Source organism: Helianthus annuus, chromosome 17 (assembly GCF_002127325.2).
Source record: "Helianthus annuus cultivar XRQ/B chromosome 17, HanXRQr2.0-SUNRISE, whole genome shotgun sequence".
NCBI lineage: Eukaryota > Viridiplantae > Streptophyta > Magnoliopsida > Asterales > Asteraceae > Helianthus > Helianthus annuus.
In genome coordinates, this window is record NC_035449.2 from 91,780,053 (window position 1) to 91,805,187 (window position 25,135).

Below are 25,135 nucleotides of genomic sequence, written 5' to 3' on the forward strand. Positions count from 1 at the left end.
CTTTTGGATGAAGATCAAGCGTCGTTCAAGAACCGAACACGCGTTAAATGAAGCTTCCGCGTTGATCTTGTTTAGTTTAAATATTTTGAATCATGTAAACACTTAATAACTGTATTTTGAATCTTTTAAACAAAGGTGAACATTGTGATTAAAACTTTTTGTCAAACGGCATTTTTGTCGTAAAATGAAAGCTTTAAATGATGAAGTATTATTAAATTTAGTATGGGTCTTACACAGGGCTAGTTTTAATAGGGTTCTGGTAACCTCCAAAGTAACACCTGCAACAAGCTTCTTTCATGCTAGAAAGCTTCTACTTTCATTCAGGTGTTTCTTCCCTCTAAATCATTTTATTTCACGGTTGTTCATAGATTTAGGATTTATTCAAGATTTTTGTAATATTTGTGCAAAACCCTTATGTTTTTTGCTTTGATTTTGTTGATTTAAACTGTGTGTAGGGCTTCATCAAAGAGAAGGTTCCAATTTATTGATTACTGGATTATCATCTAAGAGAAGGTTTCATTTATACAATTTTATAGCTTGAGCATTCATTCATTTTACTTAATGGATTTTAAATGTCGATAGAGTTCAGATTTAGGTGTGTCATATGCTGATTAATAATCTATATGGTATTTGATTACTAAAGATACTCTAAAGAATGGTAGTAGAGGATGGGTTGATTGCAGTTCGAATCAGATTTCATTTTTGTTAGTATCATTATTTGAGGTCCAAGTGCTTGACAAATTGTCTTAGATTATTAATAAGGAATAAATCTTTTGCATTTGTACTACATTTTGAAGATTGAGTGTAATAAATAAAGCTTTTATCTTATCTCGTTTACTAATATGGTACTGCAGGGGTGTTATGAGTTTAGTGTTATCGAGTTCTCATGGTTACAAAACAAGGATTGTAAGATAATGTGATTCAATGACTTATTATTGAAGATCAAAGAAATTTGAATGTAACACCTAAAAGTTAGCTTAATTAACTCATGCTTTCCATTTGAAACTCCCAGGGATCTACTAATTCTGGTTTAAATGTGTTGTGAATCAATCAGACCACAAGATCTGAGATAACAGTGTTGAACCTCCAGATCTCCCGATTTTTCTGTAACTCAAGCTAACAATGAAGTTCATTAATAACCACTTTAGAGAATTTGTACAGCGTGAACTTAAACTGATGGAATATCGCCGTGTTTAACTTTAAGTTAAAGTTATGTTTATTTTTTTACAGGTTGATTTTCTCAACCAAACTTCCTTGTATTTAGCTCATGTTTTGCATACAATAACAACAATTCTTCATGGATTACGATGATCTAAACGTGAACAACCGATTCGTCTTTAACCAGCATATACATCATGATATCAGGTCGCGATACCAGGTTTGTACTTGATTTTACGTTGATGATTTCAATTCGTATGTAACCCAAAGGTTGAAAACCCCAGTTTTGATTTTCGTTATTTTGATTTCTGTTTCAACCGGGGTGCTTGCTTTGGATTCCGACAAGACGGGTTCTATGATGACGAATAAGCCTTTATAGAGATTGGCTGTAAGCAGAGCAAGTGTTTAATATGCAACTATGTTGTTTTTTGATTTAGGAATTAGAATAAACTAGGTGAATTTCCGTGCGTTGCAACGGGGCATTCAGTTGGTATCGGCTTGGTTTGTAACAGTAGTCGTATGATATTGTCACTCCGTATAGCAACCGAAAGATATATGACAAAGAGGATACTGACACGTGTTTTGTAATGTTTGAAAACCATAGGAAAGAATACCTGTGTTAGTTCAGATAATACCGATATTGGTATTGATGTCATTCAGTCAGATTTGGTTTTGTTCGTCAAAACCTCAGACAGTAATGGCTCGATTCGTCAAGGTAAAAAAATTAACATGTATTAAAACATAGTATTTGAATTTTAATAAAGCATTATATTATAAATTACTAAAATAATGAAAAAGGTTAATAAAATGTATGTTTGTATTTCGATCACTTGTACATTACTATCCAGAACTCGATTTTAAATAAATTCGTATTAATACGTGAATAAAAATAACTAGATTGTAAAGACACACTCTAAATTATATAAAATATTGTATTTTAAAAGTTATAAGAGGAACAAAATAAACTAAAAAGTAATTATAACATAAAATAATAAAAAAGTACATATAATATAAAAAATAATTAACTATTTGATAAAAAATAAAAAATAGTTTTAAGTTTATTTCATATGACTTTGGTTGTTTTGTATGTAAAATTCTAAGAAGTTAATTAAATATGGAAATATGGATCTTTTTCTTTAGTTAGAGAAAGAGGTGAATATGGACAAAATCCTAAGCATGCAATTGACAAATAAAAAAAAATTAAGAGAAAGTAAATATAAACAAAATCCTAAACATGCAGTTTACAAATAAAAAAAATCAAAAACTTACTGTACATCCACTTTGCAAATGTAGGTATATATAATATAATATAATATAATGTTATATTTATGTTGATAAAATTTTGTTCTTTCTTGAAGAAAATGTAATGTAATTTCTAGCAATTAAATGAAAGTTGTAATAAAGAATTGATGAAAAAAGAAAAATATGTAAGCTAGTAATGCCTCTTTGTAGTTGCTTTTAGTAATTAGTAGCATTATAATAATATACTGCTCGAAGTATTAGAACACTCTATGACCACAATGATTATATCATGTAAGAATGCAGTTTTAACTACTTGACGCTATTGAAAATGCACAACTTTTTGGTTTTAATCCATCTTTGTTAAGTGTCCCTAGCCCTTACTCAAACTGTTTATTCAAATGTCTTTGGACAAAAATATTTGGTCATAGATATTTCTCTCTTTGTGATATTGCTCTCATGTCCATTTAAACAACGTCATTATATCAACGTTTGAAGCAACAACTAAGCACCTTTTCTTCACATTGAACCAGCAACTAAACAAACACCTTTTCTTCACAATAATCAGCAACTAAACACCTCTTCTTCGTTTATGAAACATGGAATCCGCGCTGCGAAATGCAATGTGCGCGGGGAACAAAACTAGTTTTTTTGTAATCGAAACATTTCTTTATTAAACTATTTAAGATTTCTTTTTTATTTTAGTTGTTTATATTTAAATTTCTAAGAAACATTTTTTTATTTTATTATAGTAAAACATTTAAATACAAGAGCAAACGAATTTCTACAAAATTATGTTTTATTATAATAAAACATTAAAATACAAGAGCATAAATCATATTCTTTAAAAAAAAAGGAACACATGTGTGAAATGTGTGATTTGTTTTGATGCCGATATATCTTGAAGGAAAAGACAGTTTTGATTTTTTAATTTTGTGATTTGTTTTGATGCCGATATATCTTTTAGAAAAGTCAATTTTGATTTTTTAATTTTATGTGTTTTCTTATTTTAGCTTGGGTATAAATTTAGGGTGTTAATATCAAGTATTAACACACCCTTTCACTCTATCTCTCTCTGTATATACATAGATATATAGAGAGATAGTGTGAAAAAGGGTGTGAAAATAAGATTTTGAGGGAGTAGGAATAAGATGACCCTAGATATACAATGGGATTTGACATCATATAGAAATATAGAAATGAAGTGTTAAGAATAAGTAAGGTTGGGTGAAATCTCTTATAACCCCGTTCAAGAGGGTTTTCATTGGTCCATCTAAGCTGGGTTCACTCTTAATTCTAATTTCACCGACGTCATTCTACTCACAAATCCCTTTGGAGCCTCTCTGGCGTCGTCCACGAGACGGCGTTAGGGACGTTAATGGCTTCAGTGACAGATCTAGAAGAAAACATCAGGGGCATCCCAAAATATTTTTTTGGATCTAGAAGGTATCATAATATTTGCTAAGGGGTATGCGATACATAAAACAGAGAATAAAAAAATTAGACTACTTTTGTACTTCGCTGATCAAGTTGAGGCCAGTGACGAAATTAGGAGTTTTCGACTAACATTTAAATACAAGAGAAAACGAATTTCTATAAAATTATGTTTTATTACAATAAAACATTAAAATACAAGAGCTTAAATTATATTCTTTACAACAAAGGAACACCTGTGTAAAATGTTTGATTTGTTTTGATGTCGATATATCTTTTAGAAAAGACTGTTTTGATTTTTTAATTTTGTGATTTGTTTTGATGCGAATATATCTTTTTGAAAAGACAGATTTGATTTTTTAATTTTATTTGTTTTATTATTTTAGCTTGGGTATAAATTTAGGGTGTTAATATCAAGTATTAACACACATTTTCACTCGATCTCTCATTGTATATACATAGATATATAGAGAGATAGGGTGAAAAAGAGTGTGAGAATAAGATTTAGAGAGAGTAGGAATAAGATGACCCTAGATTTACAATGGTATTTAACATCATATAGAAATGAAGTGTTAAGAATGAGTAAGGTTGGGTGAAATCTCTTATAACCCCGTTCAAGAGGGTTTTCATTGGTCCATCTAAGCTGGGGTGCACTCTTAATTCAAATTTCACCGACGTCATTCTACTCACAAATCCCTTAGGTGCCCCTCTGGCGTCCACCAGACGGCGTTAGGGACGTCAATGGCTTCGGTGATGGATCTAGAAGAAAACATCAGGGGTATCCCAAAATATTTTTTTTTTGGATCTAGAAGGTATCACAATATTTGCTCAGAGGTATGCGATACATAAAACAGAGAATAACAAAAATTAGAATAATTTTGCACTTCGCCGATCAAGTTGAGGGCAGTGACGAAATTAGGAGTTTTCGACTAATATTTAAATACAAAAGCAAACGAATTTCTACAAAATTACGTTTTATTATAATAAAACATTAAAATACAAGAGCATAAATCATTTTCTTTACAAAAAAAGGAACACATGTGTAAAATGTGTGATTTGTTTTGATGCCGATATATCTTTTAGAAAAGACAGTTTTGATTTTTTAATTTTGTGATTTGTTTTGATGCCGATATATCTTTTAGAAAAGACAATTTTAATTTTGTAATTTTATGTGTTTTCTTATTTTAGCTTAGGTATAAATTTAGGGTGTTAATATCAAGTATTGACACACCCTTTCACTCTATCTCTCTGTATATACATAGATATATAGAGAGATAGGGTGAAAAAGAGTGTGAGAATAAGATTTTGAGGGAGTACGAATAAGATGATCCTAGATTTGCAATGGGATTTAACATCATATAGAAATCAAGTGTTAAGAACGAGGAGGTTGGGTGAAATCTCTTAAAACCCCATTCAAGAGGGTTTTCATTGGTCCATTTAATCTAAGCTGGGGTTCACTCTTAATTCTAATTTCACTGCCGCCAGTCTACTCACAAATCCCTTTGGAGTCCCTCTGGTGTCCACGAGATGGCGTTAGGGACGTTAATGACTTCGGTGACGGATCTAGAAGAAAACATCAGGGTATCCCAAAATATTTTTTTTTGATCTAGAAGGTATCATAATATTTGTGTAAAAGCTCAGCGTAACCGCACCATGATATTGTCCTCTTTGGCAGCTAGCACGCCCTCAGCGCCTACCCCTCACGATTTTTAAAATGCGTCATGATGGTGAAGGTATCCAGTCCCTTTTAAGAAATCCTTTGTTCCCCTTCACAACCGATGTGGGATATCCCAATCCACCCCCTTAAGGGGTCCAGCGTCCTCGCGGGATCTGGCACCATCAGTCCGGCCCTGGCTCTGATAGCAATCTGTCACACCCGCTTATAGGCGGAAGCACAAGGTGTGATCGGGATTGATTCTCATTGCATACGAATAAGCAAACATACTGTATGAATAAAATAAACTCCAAATGCCATTACCATAAGTTTCAAGACACAACCATAAATTATCAATATTGTTTACAACACTTCAAAAGAAATTAAGTTTTAAAAAGTCATACAACATAGATCAAAGTTTAAAAGATCAATGTTTTGTTCTCTATATCACCGCAAGGAAGCGGGATATAATGAGCAAATCCTTCAAAAGGTGGCATGAAATCCTCGCAAAGATCCACTAATTTTCTGAAATACATGTAAGTTGAGAAACATCAACAAAGTTGGTGAATTCATGTAGATATTGTGTATTAAATGAATATTTGGAAATGTGAGATGTATTTGTATAAAAACCCGGTATGTAAATGTCTATGAAATCGTGATCATTAATGTTTTGCAAGGACATTAATATGTGTGACGACATAGGAAGCAATCCAAACCTTGACGGTTTTTGTGCCGATTACCCTCGATTGGGATACAAAAGCACTCTTCCGTGTGGGTCTTATGGACCAAGAGTGGGGCCAAAACCCAATAGATCTACCCCTTTTCGTTCCTCGGCCTAAACATGATTAATGGTTCTTATGTATAACCCTATCCGCACGTGATCTAGTTGTTCCATTACCTAGTCTATTGTAACATCTGTCAAAAAAAAAAAAAAAAAAAAAAAAACGAATATCTGAATCCGACCCGTTTTGGAATTCGAATCCTAAACTTGAACCAACATAGATTTTCGCGAATTAAATAACCGTCGAAAAGATTTTTATATGGTTAATTATTTGTATAATTAATTATTTATTTTTTTAAAAAAAATCAATATAATAATTAATTAATTAAGTTAATTAATTTAAAGGTTATTTAGATAACCTAGTTAGTTATAGGAAATCCAACTTAAACCAAGTTAAGTCATCTATTTAATTAACATATAAGTTGAGGGGCTATTTGTGTAAATAATTGAAAGTATAAAACAAAGCTAACCTAACTCCTTTCTATCAGCCGCATCCCACACATAGACTCCCCTATCCCCTCCTTGTTCATCGGCGACCGGTACCAGATCTCGGCCGGCACTCCGGTGACATTCACAACGACCATCTCCTCCACCCTTTGCCACAAACACCCACCTAAACTCCCCATCATCCTCGACCCTCTGCTCGCTTTCGTTCTTCTCCGACACAGACCACCGGAGCCGCAGAGCGGCGGCAACCAGCGACAGAAGGGCGGCGGGGCCGCCGGTGGACACTGGCAGTGGTGATGGTGCTTATACTTCTCAGTTTTACAGCTTCGAGTTCCTTTGTGTTTAGCTCACTCGATTCAGTTTTGAAGTTTGGTTCGATTATGGTTCATCTCAGACTCAGTTCGGTCCTGGTTCAGGTTCGGGTTTCGGCCGACGTGAATGAACTCCGGTGGACATCAGTCCGATTTGTTTCCATTCAGATTTAATCTCGGATTGATGCTTGGTTCAGGTCTCGCTTCGGGTCGAGTCTCACGGCACGAGTCAGCCGCGAGTACGGGTGTGAACCCGGATCCATACACCATCGCTGTCACTGTGTCCTTACTTAGGTATCTTCTCGTTTCTTTTTTTTGAAGTATTGGAAGATTCTATTGTGCAAGATCATAGTTTATTATTATTATTATTATCCCCTAGGATCTAAATGCTTAGTTAAATCAAAATCAATATAAATAAAAAAAAAGTTGATTTGTCTGTTGTTTTCGAAACAAACTAACGAATGTAGTTTAGGTATGAGATACTTCATATATGTACACATTTTCTTACTGCTAAAAGTTTTGACTCAAGCTTTTGCATTAATTATCTAAATCAATTTATTTAAAGCACATTTTTATATATATATATATATATATATATATATATATATATATATATATATATATATGTATGACCAATAAGAGTAACTCGTTGGAGTTAATTATTATATATATATATATATATACCGTTTTTTTCTTTCAAACAAAAATATTAATAAAAGATTAGTTTTTTTAGTTCTAGTATATTATAACCGATAAATATTAGGACTTCATTTAACCCTTAAATAATAACGAGTTCGTTATGTGATATTTTAAATATCTAGGATAAACGCTCTCGTTCGTTCTCTTGGATTCCCAATCTTTCCTCGTACGTTGCTTACAAGCAATTCTTATACGTAATCAAAGTGAGTATACTCGTATTCCCCCTTTTACTTTTATCACTTTTGGGGTGTAACATGTTTTATCTATCAACAAACTTACACATGAACATTTTGCTTAAACACATGAACATTCCTATAACATGCTTGTATACGTGATGGCTTGATACTTTAAACTTGGGTGAAACTTATGTGTTGAATTTATCATTAACTTCGTACGAGCCAAACCGTGACATATGTAGCGCTATAGGATTAACGACCCGCCCTTTATCGTCGGCAATGTCATGAGCATATTGCGTTTCCTTGGTTTGATATGTTAGACACATGCCATATTTAAATGTTTATCTTGAATCACATGCTTGCTATGAGGAATTGTTTAAAACTTATCTTTTGCTATGTATGTATCAAACTTGTATACTCGCCTTTGCTTTTGCATTGAAGTATTTTAAACATGTTACAGGTTGATGAGGATGATGCTAAGAAAAGAAGTAGCGTTGATGCCTAGATACACATATAGACGTTAGGGTTTAATATGTTGTATCAATTTTGTTATGTTGTCATGTTATTTTTGTTAAACTTGTTGTATTTGAATTTCTTGTAATGTTGACAATTTATCTTATGAAATGAAATCGGATTATTTAAATACTTGTCACAATTATTAGCGTTATGATGTCTCGAGCAATCTTCACACTTCGTCTCATCCCGATGTTTCCGCCATTGGTTGGGGTGTGACAGATTGGTATCAGAGCCATAACTATAGGGAATTAGGAAAAGTAGGAATGCTTTAACCTAGTCTATAGTTTTAGAGCTTTATTCGTATGTTTTACTTGAAACTATTTGCATGCCACTTTATGTGTTTCTTATTTATTCTCTTTGAGCCTTTTAAACATATATGTCGTTTTATCCTTGTGTACCATACTTGACATGCTATTCCTATGTGTTAATACTAGTTTTATTATGTGTTAATATTTGTTTTAATATTTCATTCTTTATGTGCCATTCTCGTCAAGTTTATACTTGTCTATTTAATGTTCAACGTACGCTCTTCCTCATACATTTTACTCGACTATTCTAATCCGCAAAACGCTCGTATTATACAAAACGAGACAACTTCACCAAAATAGGCGTGAAACCCACAATTTGGTGAACGACTCTCAATCTACCTATTCTTTTTTTTACACGAGATTCGTCATCAAGTTAGGAGTGAAGTCTTCACCTTGATGAAGAATTTCGATTTCAAATTCTAGTGGACCCTCGTCAATGTGTCGAAATCACATTTTGACCCGACGAGTACCAACCACACCTAGGGCATGAAATCGTCAAGTTAGGGGTGAAACCAGCATCTTGTCGACTAGTCCCACTCCTTGACTTTTATAAATCTCGCCAAGTCTCGAATTTTCGATTGAATTGGGGCATGTAGTAACCGGAAGGGTGAATACCGTTAACCGACTTGTCGGCGAGAGTATTTCACCTATTAGGCCAAAGCATGTTTTCAATTTCAAAGGACCTTTCGACCACTTTGGTTAGTCAACGTTCCATTTTGGAACCATCCAAGTTCTTTTTATCAAACTTACGCTTTATTATTTTCGATCTTTTATGATGAAACTCTCTCTTGTCAATTTTGAATCATTTTTGAGACTTCACTTTTGCGCATACATCATACTATTACCTTTCATACGATTTTACACTATTCGCATGCATAATTTCACGTAATTTTATTTACACTTTTGTAACGAGTGGAGACATATCATCGAGATAGGAGTGATTTCCTTACCTTGACGATTAACTCCGCTTTATTTCTCACCTTACAACGACCTCACCAACGAGTTAGGGGTGATTCCCTTACCTAGGTGATCGTTACCAATACTTTCTTCTAATAGGCTATATTATGTAAACACAATCATGTTTATACCTAAATCATTTATCATGTATTTCAAAATGCTTCATTTATTTAAACGTACCTCTTATTCTATAATTTATTTTCACATCACTCGCACACACAAAATTCTTAGCTTTTACCATAAAACACTTACTCCCCGACATTCAAAATTTCACGAAATGCTACTCATCAACTTAATCGGTCCAACAAAACCATTGCTCACAAAATTTTGTATTCAACATAACTATTGAAACACTTATAAAATATTACAAATATTATTCAACATTTACTAAAACTTCTTTCAAAAGCAATAAAACATTTTATTAAAAGATGCTTTTTCAGCAAACACTAAGTCCATATACCAAATTCCTTTTTCTAAAGGATCAACTTTTCACGAAAATCCGTAAACTTCGAAACTTTCTAATACAAAGTTACTTAAAACGGCGCAAACTTATTAATCTCTAGAACTTTTCAAAACCTCACTCGATACGTCAATTAACTTCAAAACACGTGGGCAAGGAAACTTCATAAGGACCGACAAATTTTCAAGTTATGTAATCTCTTTTAAAAACCGTAGTAGCATTTCCATTCTTTTTACAAAGCACGTTTCACGTAACCAATAGCTGTTTTATATTCCCTTACATTCACAAACTAGATTCTGCATTTCATGACAACTCAATCTATTTAACTTCACGTTTTACGCAAACAACTACATATGCATACCATTTTATATGTTTTAGTCAATATCTCACAACAATCTCACGCGTGTCACTGGTTCACTTTTCTTTCATACTCAAAACTTTTGATCTTTTACGCACATAAACTCGTGTATTTCGATTTATACTATAAACAAAACCATTATTTTCTACATCCATGCTTATACATTTTACGCCTTCACTTATGTTCACACTTACACATTTATGTTATACTCACGATTCAAAATTCATACGTTTTACGTTAATAAATACACTCACAATTATACACTTACGTTGTCCTTACATTCATGTCTATACTAAATTCGTATTCGTATTCGTATTCATACGCTTTATGTTTCCATTTGCACTTACACAACTTTGTTACACTTATATTCATACACGCATATTTTATTCATACTTAACCTTCATGTTTTACACCTATATTCATATTCATATCTATGCTCATACATCTTATGTTCACACTGATACTTGTATTTATACTCATACGCCTTGTGTTTACGCTTATACTCATGTTGTACTCGCATTTATACTCATTTTTTTTCATACATTTTATGATTATACTTATCCACATACTACTTACACGGTTTATGTTTATGCTCATACATACATGCATATTCATACTTAAACTCATGATTCATACATTCGTACCAGTACGCGAGCGTAATCCGAGTGATTTGCTTACGTGGGTCCCATACATACTTAAGCATGGACTTGCTCACATACTACATTCTTATACATACACGCTCTCACTATTCAAATTATGTATACCCTGATTCGTACACAACTAGTACAAGCTATGCGGATCATGCGACGATCAATATAATTGTGACACTTCGGATTTTCCCGGGAAACCTTCTTGATGTAACTTTGCGTGTACATATATTATTAATGGAAACTATGGATTTTCTGTGATTATGTGTTGTATGTATGTACGTTATATATATAGGTGTATATTACTAAGTGAGCCGAAACCGCAAGACCCGACTCGGGACCACCTAGTCTCGAGTAACCCACATCGGTTGGGCCGCAACCCCCCCCCCCCTGGTCCACCCGAAAGCCCATTAGTGCACACATGAGGCATAAAACCCATCATCCACCTTTACCACACTCTCCTTTACACTCTCCTTCATTTCACTCACCCTCATTCACTCTTTCTCCCTCACTAAAACCCTAAAAACCTTAGATCATCAACATCACCCTCTCTTCTCCTCCTCTCTCTCTCGGAATCGGACCGGCATCACCTAAGACTCTCGGCTCTAGCTCAACATTCTTCTCATACTTCGAATCTTTACCGGTTAGTTTACATTCTTTTGTGATTAGGATGTTATGACATAGTTGTTGATAAATTGTTTAATAATGATTAAGATGGCCATGTGTGGTAAAAATGCTAACTTGGTGAATGATTTGTGCAATAAAAGAGTATAGATAACAATGATTCATGTGTTGAAAGTGTTAATGAAATGTGATATTGTATTTGAATGGTGAATGTTGATGATGATGAATACCATCCGATTTATGATGATAAAATAGGGCAATATTGGGTTTAATGATAGTGTCTCGTGATTCATGTTCATAAAATCTCATGATATAAGTTATAGATGTGTTTGAATCTAGGAATGCATGAACCGATGTATATGAGTAATATGAACATATAAGGAACAAGTTTGAAGGTGATATGAATATTTAAAAATGCTTGTTTTGATCTGATTTTGTTATGATTTAGACAATAAAACATGTTTGTGACTTCTCATTGGATAGTACAAAATTACATGAAAACAGAATTTCATTGGCTAGTACATAGGACAGGTTCTAGAAGGATTCAGGTGCACGTAACAGTGGTTGCGAGTCGGAACCCTTGGTTGCGACTCGAGACCAAAACGTGATGAACCGAGACCTCCCGGTTGCGACTCGCAAGCAGCACACTCGAGACCAAGCATGATGAACCGAGACCGAGGTTGCGAGTCGGAACCCTTGGTTGCGACTCGAAACCGTGCATTCTCGAGTCGAAACCGCCCTTGTCTCGACTGGGCTGCCTAAGTGTTATTGGGCCAAAAGCTTGTTGGACTATCTGTTGACTGGACTGCTTGTGTATCTGTTACTGTTGTGAATGTTAGAACAGGCCCAATAACCCAACTGTTGAATGTGTGCATTTTAAGTGTGTCTATACGTGTTTGCTATACGTGATTACTTGTACCCCTACTTGATCTATATTTGGTAACCATGCTAGGACGTGGTGACCAACGTGATTGACCGGGTATTTAATCTACCGAGCAACCCAAGGTGAGTTCACAACCTAAAGCATGCGTTCCCGGTGGTTTGGGAAACGGAACTACAAACAACACTATCTCCTTATGAGGGATACAACTTACTTTTCTTCCCCTTGTTATTGGGAACCTGTAGTTAATTACTGTTTATACGGATTGCAACCAACGGCACTAAACGAAACTCTATCACTCAAGTCCCTACTACATAATACCGATTAGTCGCCGGGGCCAGGCGAACGGGTTATTAGTTGATAGCGCTATTTAGGTTTTACCAACCTCACACCGTGCCATGGTATGGGATCGGTCGTGAACTAATGTACTCAGGCATCCGTCAATGATGATAGAACATTGACATCGGGGCATCTTGTGGAAACGCAAACGGTTACCTAGTGTTCGGTATTGGAAAAACAGTTTAGTCGCTAACTTTTGGGGTAGCTCCCCATGGCATGTATAAACGGATAAATTAACTGGTGAAACAAGTTTTTGGTAATTAAAACTGGACAACTAGTGGACTCACTCAGCATTATTGTTGACACCTTACTGCATGCTTTGCAGGTAACCAGTGACTGAGGAGCTGCTGCTTGGGAAGGTGTAGTGTTCGTCAAAACCCGTGTGTTGGGTTTTAATTATCTTGAACTTTGAACTATCTTTTTGGTTTATGCTTCCGCTGTTTTGTTTAAACTAATTATCGAACTTAAACTACGAGGTTGCTAACTACTTTAGATAGCAATTATTTTACTATTAACCAATGCTTAGTATAATTGGTGGCTGGATCCTGGTCAGTCACGCCCTCAAGCGGATGTTACCCCGCAGGTGGAATTTGGGGGTGTGACAGATTGGTATCAGAGCCATTGGTTATAGTGAACTTGGTATTAAAAAGGGGGAAAATCTTTTTGAGAAAAACCAGACTATAACCCGTGACTCGTGACGACACTACACTCCAAGTGCAAGGCTCGACCTATCTGACCTCATAGCTCGGACCCATGTTTACTTGCTTGTTTGTCTTATGCTTTCTGCTCTACTATACGTGCTAGTTTGCCCAATTAGATAGATACGCCTCCCTTCTTCTATCTCATTCTCGCTATGTTACGACACCACACTCATACTATGTTTTCTGGTTATGAAGACAATGAGTGGACGCGGACGAGGAAACGTCAACATGACTCAGGCTCAGTTCACTAACCTGATCAACACGGTGGCTGCAGCTTTCGCAGCTCACCCTGGAGGTCAGCATGCGCCTGTGCAACCACGTGTTTGTACCTTCAAGACCTTCATGGATTGCAAGCCTCTTCCATTCAATGGCACTGAGGGTGCCATAGGTCTTCTGCACTGGATCGAGAAGGTCGAAAATGTCTTTGCTGTCTGCGAGTGTCCCCCTGCTAATTGAGTAAAGTTTGCTACTGGTACTCTTGAGGGAAGCGCGCTTTCATGGTGGAAAGCGCAAATTCAAATGCTTGGTTTGGAGACTGCTAATGCTACTGCATGGGAAGATTTCAAGGATATGATCAAGGAAGAGTATTGTCACAGGGATGACATCCACAAACTCGAAGACGAGTACTATGGTCTCAAGATGGTTGGGTCAGAGATTGAGACCTACACTAAGCTGTCCAACGACTATGCTGCACTTTGCCCAAACATGTCCCGACCCATGTATCGAAGGATCGAATTGTACATCAAAGGCTTAGTCCCAGAAATCAGGAGCCATGTAACTTCGGCCAACCTCACTACCATACAGCCCGTGGTTCGTCTTGCCCACAAACTCACCAACCAGGCTGTGGAGGAGGGCAGGTTGCCCAAAAGGATCAGTGCTGCGGAAGGAACTTCTAGTGATGGCAAACGAAAGTGGGATGGAAATCAGGGCAAAGATGCTAACTCTACTCAGGCCCCAGCTCAGCAAAGGAAAACTGACAACAACAAAGGCACTCAGCAACAGGGTGGCTACCGGGGAAGCTACCCTAAGTGCAACAAGTGTAACAGGCACCACAATGGGGCATGTAACAAAGGTCAGTGTCAGCGATGCAACAAGATGGGGCATGAAGCCAAGGATTGTAGAAGTCAGTTCCCAGCAAGGCAGAATCAGCAACAACCCCAGCAGCAACAGCAGCAGGGAAACAACCGCGGATGTTTTAAATGTGGGGCAATGGGGCACATGCGAAAGGATTGCCCTGAACTGAATCAGAATCGCAACAACAACCAGGGAGCTGGGAACAATGAGCAAAACAACAATGCTGGGAATGGTGCAAGGGGAAGAGCTTTTGTGATTGGAGCTGGAGAAGCAAGGAACGACCCCAACGTCGTGGCGGGTAAGTTCCTACTTGATGATCGTTATGTTTCTGTGTTATTTGATTCCGGTGCCGATGCCAGTTATGTATCCCTTCGCATTAGTAAGAAACTTAAGCACCCGCATGCGTTATTAAGTTCTAAGCGCGTCGTCGAGATAGCCAATGGTAGGAACATCGAGGCCTCGCACGTGATCCACGACTGCACATTAGAATTGTCTGGTCACACGTTTAGTATCGATCTTTTCCCTGTCAAACTTGGAAGCTTCGACGTCGTCATCGGTATGGATTGGTTATCCAAACATCGCGCTGAGATCCTCTGTCAAGAGAAAGCGGTTCGTATTCCACGTCGTTCTGGCCAACCCCTCATCGTTCAAGTCAACAAAGGTGGAGAAGTCACAGGCATTATCTCGCTTCTGAAAGCCCAGAAGTGTTTACAAAAAGGGCACACCGCTATCCTAGCACTTGTCACCGACACCCACGAAAAGGAGAAGAGGATTGAAGATTTTCCTGTAGTACGTGACTATCCCGAGGTATTTCCTGAGGAACTACCTGGACTCCCTCCCCACCGTCAGGTCGAATTCCAAATCGAGCTAGCTCCCGGAGCAGCACCCATAGCTCGTGCGCCTTATCGTCTAGCCCCTGCAGAACTGAAGGAACTCTCTACGCAACTACAGGAACTATTGGATAAAGGATTTATCCGTCCTAGTTCATCACCCTGGGGAGCACCAGTACTCTTTGTTAAGAAGAAGGATGGCACGTTCCGAATGTGCATCGACTATCGTGAGCTGAACAAGGTTACCATCAAGAATCGTTACCCTCTCCCGCGCATCGACGACCTATTCGATCAGTTGCAAGGATCGAGCTACTATTCTAAGATTGACCTGCGATCAGGCTATCATCAGCTGAGAGTTCGTAATGAAGACATCTCTAAGACTGCGTTCAGGACTCGTTATGGTCATTACGAGTTCCTCGTTATGCCTTTTGGAATGACTAACGCACCTGCGGTTTTCATGGATCTCATGAACCGAGTGTGCAAGCCTTACCTCGACAAATTCGTGATTGTGTTTATCGACGACATCCTGATCTACTCGAAAAGTCAGGAAGAGCATGAACGACACCTACGCCTTATCCTCGAACTCTTACACAAAGAGCAATTGTACGCCAAATTCTCGAAGTGTGACTTTTGGCTTCGAGAGGTCCATTTCCTTGGGCATGTGGTCAATAAGGACGGAATTCACGTCGACCCCGCTAAGATCGACTCGATAAAGAATTGGCCTACGCCCAAGACCCCAACCGAAGTTCGCCAATTCTTGGGATTGGCAGGATACTATCGCAGATTCATCAAAGGATTCTCAAAGATTGCTCAACCCCTCATGACTCTTACTCATAAAGGCATTGTTTACAAGTGGAATGAAGCTCAGGAGTCGGCCTTTCAAAGGCTAAAGGATAACCTCTGTAGCGCTCCTATTCTCTCGTTGCCTGAAGGCAGTGACGACTTTGTGGTTTACTGCGATGCGTCCATTCATGGGCTCGGTTGTGTATTGATGCAACGCGAGAAAGTTATTGCCTACGCTTCTCGACAACTCAAGACGCATGAAAGAAACTACACTACGCATGATTTGGAACTGGGAGCAGTGATCTTTGCTCTTAACATATGGAGACATTACCTGTACGGTACCAAGTGCACTATTTACACCGATCACAGGAGTCTCGAGCATATCTTTAGGCAAAAGGAATTAAACATGCGACAACGTCGATGGGTCGAACTCTTGAATGACTACGAATGCGCCATCAAGTACCATCCGGGCAAAGCCAATGTCGTGGCAGATGCCCTTAGCCGAAAGGACACGACACCAAAGCGCGTGCGAGCATTGCAACTTACCATCCAGTCTAACCTCCCTACCCAGATCCGAAATGCTCAAGTCGAAGTATTGAAACCGAAAAACATCAGGGCTGAGTCTCTGCGAGGATCGAGACAGCGATTAGAATAGAAGGAAGATGGCGCATACTATGTAACAGGGCGCATTTGGGTTCCACTCTATGGAGATTTACGTGAACTCGTGATGGACGAAGCCCACAAGTCCCGTTACTCAGTACATCCTGGCTCGGATAAGATGTACCATGACTTGAGGACAACGTACTGGTGGCCTGGCATGAAGGCCCACATAGCAACATATGTCAGCAAATGTTTGACTTGCGCAAGAGTCAAGACAGAGTACCAGAAGCCAGCAGGCCTACTCCAACAGCCAGAAATCCCGAAATGGAAATGGGAGCAAATTTCCATGGATTTTGTTACAGGGCTACCTAGGTCTCAACGCGGAAATGACACCATTTGGGTAATAGTGGATCGATTGACCAAGTCCGCGCACTTTCTGGCTATTAAGGAAACAGACAAGTTTTCTACCTTGGCGGAGATTTACTTAAAGGAAGTAGTATCGAGGCACGGAGTGCCAACCTCAATTATTTCCGACCGAGACGCTCGTTTTACTTCGGAATTGTGGCAAGCTATGCACAAATCCTTTGGCTCACGTTTGGACATGAGCACCGCTTATCACCCACAAACGGATGGACAGTCTGAACGCACCATCCAAACCCTAGAAGACATGCTTAGGGCGTGTTTGATCGATTTTGGCAAGAATTGGGAGAAGCATCTACCGCTAGTAGAGTTCTCGTATAACAACAGCTACCACACTAGTATTCAGGCAACACCTTTCGAGGCATTGTACGGTCGTAAATGCCGGTCACCTCTCTGCTGGGCGGAAATCGGTGATAGTCAAATCACGGGCCCAGAGATGGTGGTAGATACAACGGAAAAGATTGCCCAGATCAGACAACGCATGGCGGCAGCTCGTGACCGTCAGAAGAGTTACGCTGATAAGCGTAGGAAACCACTAGAATTCCAGGTCGGTGACCGGGTTCTACTTAAAGTCTCACCCTGGAAGGGTGTGGTTCGCTTTGGTAAACGGGGCAAGCTTAATCCGCGATATATCGGACCATTCGAAATTACCGAGAAAGTCGGTAAGGTTGCTTATAGATTGAACCTGCCTGAAGAACTGAGTGCGGTACACAACGTTTTTCACGTATCTAATCTGAAGAAGTGTCTATCAGATGAAACGTTCGTAATTCCTTTCAAGGAACTAACTATTGATGAACAGCTACACTTTACTGAGGAACCGATTGAGATCACGGATCGAGAGATCAAAACCCTCAAACGTAGCCAGATACCTCTTGTACGAGTCTGTTGGAACTCGCGACGTGGCCCAGAGTTTACCTGGGAGCGGGAAGACCAGATGAAGCACAAGTATCCCCAGTTGTTCCCAAACGAAAACCCCAGCACTGAAGCTACAACCGAATTTCGGGACGAAATTCCAAACTAACGGGGGGATGATGTGACACCCCGTTGAAACATTCTCACTTATACTAGCTTGACAGTGACTGCCTTAACTTTCGGGACGAAAGTTCTTAAAACTTGGGGATAATGTGACACTTCGGATTTTCCCGGGAAACCTTCTTGATGTAACTTTGCGTGTACATATATTATTAATGGAAACTATGGATTTTCTGTGATTATGTGTTGTATGTATGTACGTTATATATATATAGGTGTATATTACTAAGTGAGCCGAAACCGCAAGACCCGACTCGGGACCACCTAGTCTCGAGTAACCCACATCGGTTGGGCCGCAACCCCCCCCCCCTGGTCCACCCGAAAGCCCATTAGTGCACACCATGAGGCATAAAACCCATCATCCACCTTTACCACACTCTCCTTTACACTCTCCTTCATTTCACTCACCCTCATTCACTCTTTCTCCCTCACTAAAACCCTAAAAACCTTAGATCATCAACATCACCCTCTCTTCTCCTCCTCTCTCTCTCGGAATCGGACCGGCATCACCTAGGACTCTCGGCTCTAGCTCAACATTCTTCTCATACTTCGAATCTTTACCGGTTAGTTTACATTCTTTTGTGATTAGGATGTTATGACATAGTTGTTGATAAATTGTTTGATAATGATTAAGATGGCCATGTGTGGTAAAAATGCTAACTTGGTGAATGATTTGTGCAATAAAAGAGTATAGATAACAATGATTCATGTGTTGAAAGTGTTAAAGAAATGTGATATTGTATTTGAATGGTGAATGTTGATGATGATGAATACCATCCGATTTATGATGATAAAATAGGGCAATATTGGGTTTAATGATAGTGTCTCATGATTCATGTTCATAAAATCTCATGATATAAGTTATAGATGTGTTTGAATCTAGGAATGCATGAACCGATGTATATGAGTAATATGACCATATAAGGAACAAGTTTGAAGGTGATATGAATATTCAAAAATGCTTGTTTTGATCTGATTTTGTTATGATTTAGACAATAAAACATGTTTGTGATTTCTCATTGGATAGTACAAAATTACATGAAAACAGAATTTCATTGGCTAGTACATAGGACAGGTTCTAGAAGGATTCAGGTGCACGTAACAGTGGTTGCGAGTCGGAACCCTTGGTTGCGACTCGAGACCAAAACGTGATGAACCGAGACCTCCCGGTTGCGACTCGCAAGCAGCACACTCGAGACCAAGCATGATGAACCGAGACCGAGGTTGCGAGTCGGAACCCTTGGTTGCGACTCGAAACCGTGCATTCTCGAGTCGAAACCGCCCTTGTCTCAACTGGGCTGCCTAAGTGTTATTGGGCCAAAAGCTTGTTGGACTATCTGTTGACTGGACTGCTTGTGTATCTGTTACTGTTGTGAATGTTAGAACAGGCCCAATAACCCAACTGTTGAATGTGTGCATTTTAAGTGTGTCTATACGTGTTTGCTATACGTGATTACTTGTACCCCTACTTGATCTATATTTGGTAACCATGCTAGGACGTGGTGACCAACGTGATTGACCGGGTATTTAATCTACCGAGCAACCCAAGGTGAGTTCACAACCTAAAGCATGCGTTCCCGGTGGTTTGGGAAACGGAACTACAAACAACACTATCTCCTTATGAGGGATACAACTTACTTTTCTTCCCCTTGTTATTGGGAACCTGTAGTTAATTACTGTTTATACGGATTGCAACCAACGGCACTAAACGAAACTCTATCACTCAAGTCCCTACTACATAATACCGATTAGTCGCCGGGGCCAGGCGAACGGGTTATTAGTTGATAACGCTATTTAGGTTTTACCAACCTCACACCGTGCCATGGTATGGGATCGGTCGTGAACTAATGTACTCAGGCATCCGTCAATGATGATAGAACATTGACATCGGGGCATCCTGCGGAAACGCAAACGGTTACCTAGTGTTCGGTATTGGAAAAACAGTTTAGTCGCTAACTTTTGGGGTAGCTCCCCATGGCATGTATAAACGGATAAATTAACTGGTGAAACAAGTTTTTGGTAATTAAAACTGGACAACTAGTGGACTCACTCAGCATTATTGTTGACACCTTACTGCATGCTTTGCAGGTAACCAGTGACTGAGGAGCTGCTGCTTGGGAAGGTGTAGTGTTCGTCAAAACCCGTGTGTTGGGTTTTAATTATCTTGAACTTTGAACTATCTTTTTGGTTTATGCTTCCGCTGTTTTGTTTAAACTAATTATCGAACTTAAACTACGAGGTTGCTAACTACTTTAGATAGCAATTATTTTACTATTAACCAATGCTTAGTATAATTGGTGGCTGGATCCTGGTCAGTCACGCCCTCAAGCGGATGTTACCCCGCAGGTGGAATTTGGGGGTGTGACAATAATCGCGGGTGCACACGGGATTATAGTGATAGGCGTATGAGAACCCTAGAGTGTACTATTGTGTATGGTAAAACACGGAACGTAACATGACACGAATAACGAAACGGACGCAACATTGCCAAAACATGGTGGATACGCCGCTGGTACTTCCTATATATAAATGTTTCCACCATGTTACCAAACTTTCGTAAAACGTGCCATGAGAAATTCGGTGTTTTGCAGACCTATTTAGACCTAATACGTAAACTTTAACAACTCACAAACACATTGTTAAGCGCATGATATCCGATTATCCACGACGAGACTCCGCTCTTAGCATGCTACATTCGTCTCTCCTATACTCATGTCATTCTTATACCTGCATTCGTTTATTAAGAATCAATCGTCCACTTCTATACTTCTAGTATTCTCCATTATTTTTGTCTTTTATACGAACCTCGTTGACAATCAAGTCTGTTAAACCGTCTCCCTATTCTTATTTCTTATATAGACGTACTTAGTAGACCGTTATCACTTTATTCAAAGTACAAGACCTTGTCGTTCTCCAAAACTTCATACTTTTCAAAACGTTCAGAATTTTCAAAGTCTCAATTCTTAATAATCACCTTATTTCCAAAACTTTTTCAAGCCTTCCTCTTAGATTTCGAGGACGAAATCTCCTAAAGTAGGGGAGACTGTAACATCTGTCAAAAAAAAAAAAATGAATATCTGAATCCGACCCGTTTTGGAATTCGAATCCTAAACTTGAACCAACATAGATTTTCGCGAATTAAATAACCGTCGAAAAGATTTTTATATGGTTAATTATTTGTATAATTAATTATTTTTTTTTAAAAAATCAATATAATAATTAATTAATTAAGTTAATTAATTTAAAGGTTATTTAGATAACCTAGTTAGTTATAGGAAATCCAACTTAAACCAAGTTAAGTCATCTATTTAATTAACTTATAAGTTGAGGGGCTATTTGTGTAAATAATTGAAAGTATAAAACAAAGCTAACCTAACTCCTTTCTATCAGCCGCATCCCACACACAGACTCCCCTATCCCCTCCTTGTTCACCGGCGACCGGTACCAGATCTCGGCCGACACTCCGGTGACATTCACCACGACCATCTCCTCCACCCTTTGCCACAAACACCCACCTAAACTCCCCATCATCCTCGACCCTCTGCTCGCTTTCGTTCTTCTCCGACACAGACCACCGGAGCCGCAGAGCGGTGGCAACCAGCGACAGAAGGGCGGCGGGGCCGCCGGTGGACACTGGCAGTGGTGATGGTGCTTATACTTCTCAGTTTTACAGCTTCGAGTTCCTTTGTGTTTAGCTCACTCGATTCAGTTTTGAAGTTTGGTTCGGTTATGGTTCATCTCAGACTCAGTTCGGTCCTGGTTCAGGTTCGGGTTCCGGCCGACGTGAATGAACTCCGGTGGACATCAGTCCGATTTGTTTCTATTCAGATTTAATCTCGGATTGATGCTTGGTTCAGGTCTCGCTTCGGGTCGAGTCTCACAGCACGAGTCAGCCGCGAGTACGGGTGTGAACCCGGATCCATACACCATCGCTGTCACTGTGTCCTTACTTAGGTATCTTCTCGTTTCTTTTTTTGGAAGTATTGGAAGATTCTATTGTGCAAGATCATAGTTTATTATTATTATTATCCCCTAGGATCTAAATGCTTAGTTAAATCAAAATCAATATAAATAAAAAAAAAGTTGATTTGTCTGTTGTTTTCGAAACAAACTAACGAATGTAGTTTAGGTATGAGATACTTCATATATGTACATATTTTCTTACTGCTAAAAGTTTTGACTCAAGCTTTTGCATTAATTATCTAAATCAATTTATTTAAAGCACATTTATATACATATATATGTATGACCAATAAGAGTAACTCGTTGGAGTTAATTATTATATATATATATATATATAGGGTAGGGATATGGTAAAAAGTGTCCAAAGTGTAAGAAGTGTAAGAAGTGTTTTAAGCCATTGGATCTTTGATCTAATGGTTGAGATCAATAGGGTATTAAAGTGTAAATTGTGTTTTAATTAGAAGGGGCTTTTGTAAAATTGAAGGGCAATAGTGACTTTTCCAACATTTCAAATATGGTAACCGTTTCAAAACCACCCATCAAACTCCTAAAGATCAGCGAATTATATGTAACCGCCATCAATCTCCAAAAAAAAATCAGCGAATTTCTTCATACTTTAAAACATTCCCAGATTTTTAAAACGTAATCGCAGATTCAAGTCATGGTGTTTTATCTGGAGACATTGTTGATGGCGTGGTGTTTTATCTGGAGACATTGTTCATGGCGTAGCGTTTTATAAATACAAAACATTCCCAGATTCAAGTCATGGTGTTTTATCAGGAGACCTTGTTCATAGTGTGGTGTTTTAAACATCTATGATTCAAGTCATGGTGTTTTATCAGGAGACATTATTCATGGCGTGGTGTTTTATCTGGAGACATTGTTCATAGCGTGGTGTTTTATCTGGAGACATTGTTCATGGTGTGGTGTTTTATCTGGAGACATTATTCATGCCGTGGTGTTTTATCTGGAGACATTGTTCATGGCGTGGTGTTTTGTCTCCAGATGTTTAAAACACTATGCCATGAACAATGTCACCAGATAAAACACCACGCCATGATTCAAGTCATGGTGTTTTATCTGGAATCCCCAGCAACCTTCTATGAATATAACACCATACAACTTAATAGAACACCAGAATAAAACACTATGATACACATTAACCTGCATCGCTGGACTCCCTAAATATATTTTGTTCAAATCGGAGAAGATGATCTGAATCGGAGTTCGGAGAAGACGATGACGGAAGGTTAACAAGATGACGTGAACTGTGATCAATCCCTAAACATTCTCATAGTCAGTTTTTTTTTCAGTTATATTGTAAATCAATTAAATGACAAAAAAATACAATTACTAATCTACCCTTTTGAATTAATTAAGAGGAGGGACACTTGTCATTCCAAGATTATTTCTTACACTTCTTACAAAAGACCCACTTTTTACAGGATCCTCTACCTATATATATATATATATATATATATACCTTTTTTTTCTTTCAAACAAAAATATTAATAAAAGATTAGTTTTTTTAGTTCTAGTATATTATAACCGATAAATATTAGGACTTCATTTAACCCTTAAATAATAACGAGTTCGTTATGTGACATTTTAAATATCTAGGATAAACGCTCTCGTTCGTTCTCTTGGATTCCCAATCTTTCCTCGTACGTTGCTTACAAGCAATTCTTATACGTAATCAAAGTGAGTATACTCGTATTCCCCCTTTTACTTTTATCACTTTTGGGGTGTAACATGTTTTATCTATCAACAAACTTACACATGAACATTTTGCTTAAACACATGAACATTCCTATAACATGCTTGTATACGTGATGGCTTGATACTTTAAACTTGGGTGAAACTTATGTGTTGAATTTATCATTAACTTCGTACGAGCCAAACCGTGACATATGTAGCGCTATAGGATTAACGACCCGCCCTTTATCATCGGTAATGTCATGAGCATATTGCGTTTCCTTGGTTTGATATGTTAGACACATGCCATATTTAAATGTTTATCTTGAATCACATGCTTGCTATGAGGAATTGTTTAAAACTTATCTTTTGCTATGTATGTATCAAACTTGTATACTCGCCTTTGCTTTTGCATTGAAGTATTTTAAACATGTTACAGGTTGATGAGGATGATGCTAAGAAAAGAAGTAGCGTTGATGCCTAGATACACATATAGATGTTAGGGTTTAATATGTTGTATCAATTTTGTTATGTTGTCATGTTATTTTTGTTAAACTTGTTGTATTTGAATTTCTTGTAATGTTGACAATTTATCTTATGAAATGAAATCGGATTATTTAAATACTTGTCACAATTATTAGCGTTATGATGTCTCGAGCAATCTTCACACTTCGTCTCATCCCGATGTTTCCGCCATTGGTTGGGGTGTGACATCTATCATACCATTTGTACATGTATTCCCTAAAAAGTTTTAAGAAAACTAGAAAGCATTTAAAAGAGGGGACATGAACTCACTGATTTGCGTTCTGAATACGAAGTAAGTTCACCGATAATTCTCTTGTCTCGCAACGTGACCTACAAGTGTCCTAAATATGTTAACCACCTATGCTTACGATTATTATGTACAAGTTATCCATCTTGAATGTGTATTAAGTTATATGGAGTTTGTGTACTGACTTGTTTTATGTGTATATGTTCTTGAGTTGTTAATATATATTTTACAATATATATATTTTTATATACTTGTGAGTTGTGTTAACGGGCCTAGC

The 25,135-nt window shown here is 38.0% G+C and overlaps 2 long non-coding RNA genes across 3 annotated transcripts; both read left to right on the forward strand.

Moving 5' to 3' along the window:
• Positions 1–6,752: 6,752 nt before the first annotated feature.
• On the forward strand, positions 6,753–12,771 carry LOC110925516. 2 transcript variants are annotated; one of them, XR_004885572.1, is made up of 3 exons: positions 6,753–7,318; positions 7,846–7,926; positions 12,722–12,771. It is a non-coding gene; the product is annotated as an uncharacterized LOC110925516 (long non-coding RNA). The 2 variants fall into 2 exon arrangements; XR_002584522.2 differs by lacking the exon at positions 12,722–12,771 and adding an exon at positions 8,360–8,542.
• Positions 12,772–21,724: 8,953 nt separating this feature from the next.
• On the forward strand, positions 21,725–24,708 carry LOC110924397. Its single transcript, XR_002584322.2, has 3 exons — positions 21,725–22,382; positions 24,012–24,092; positions 24,526–24,708. It is a non-coding gene; the product is annotated as an uncharacterized LOC110924397 (long non-coding RNA).
• The last annotated feature ends 427 nt before the right edge of the window (positions 24,709–25,135 follow it).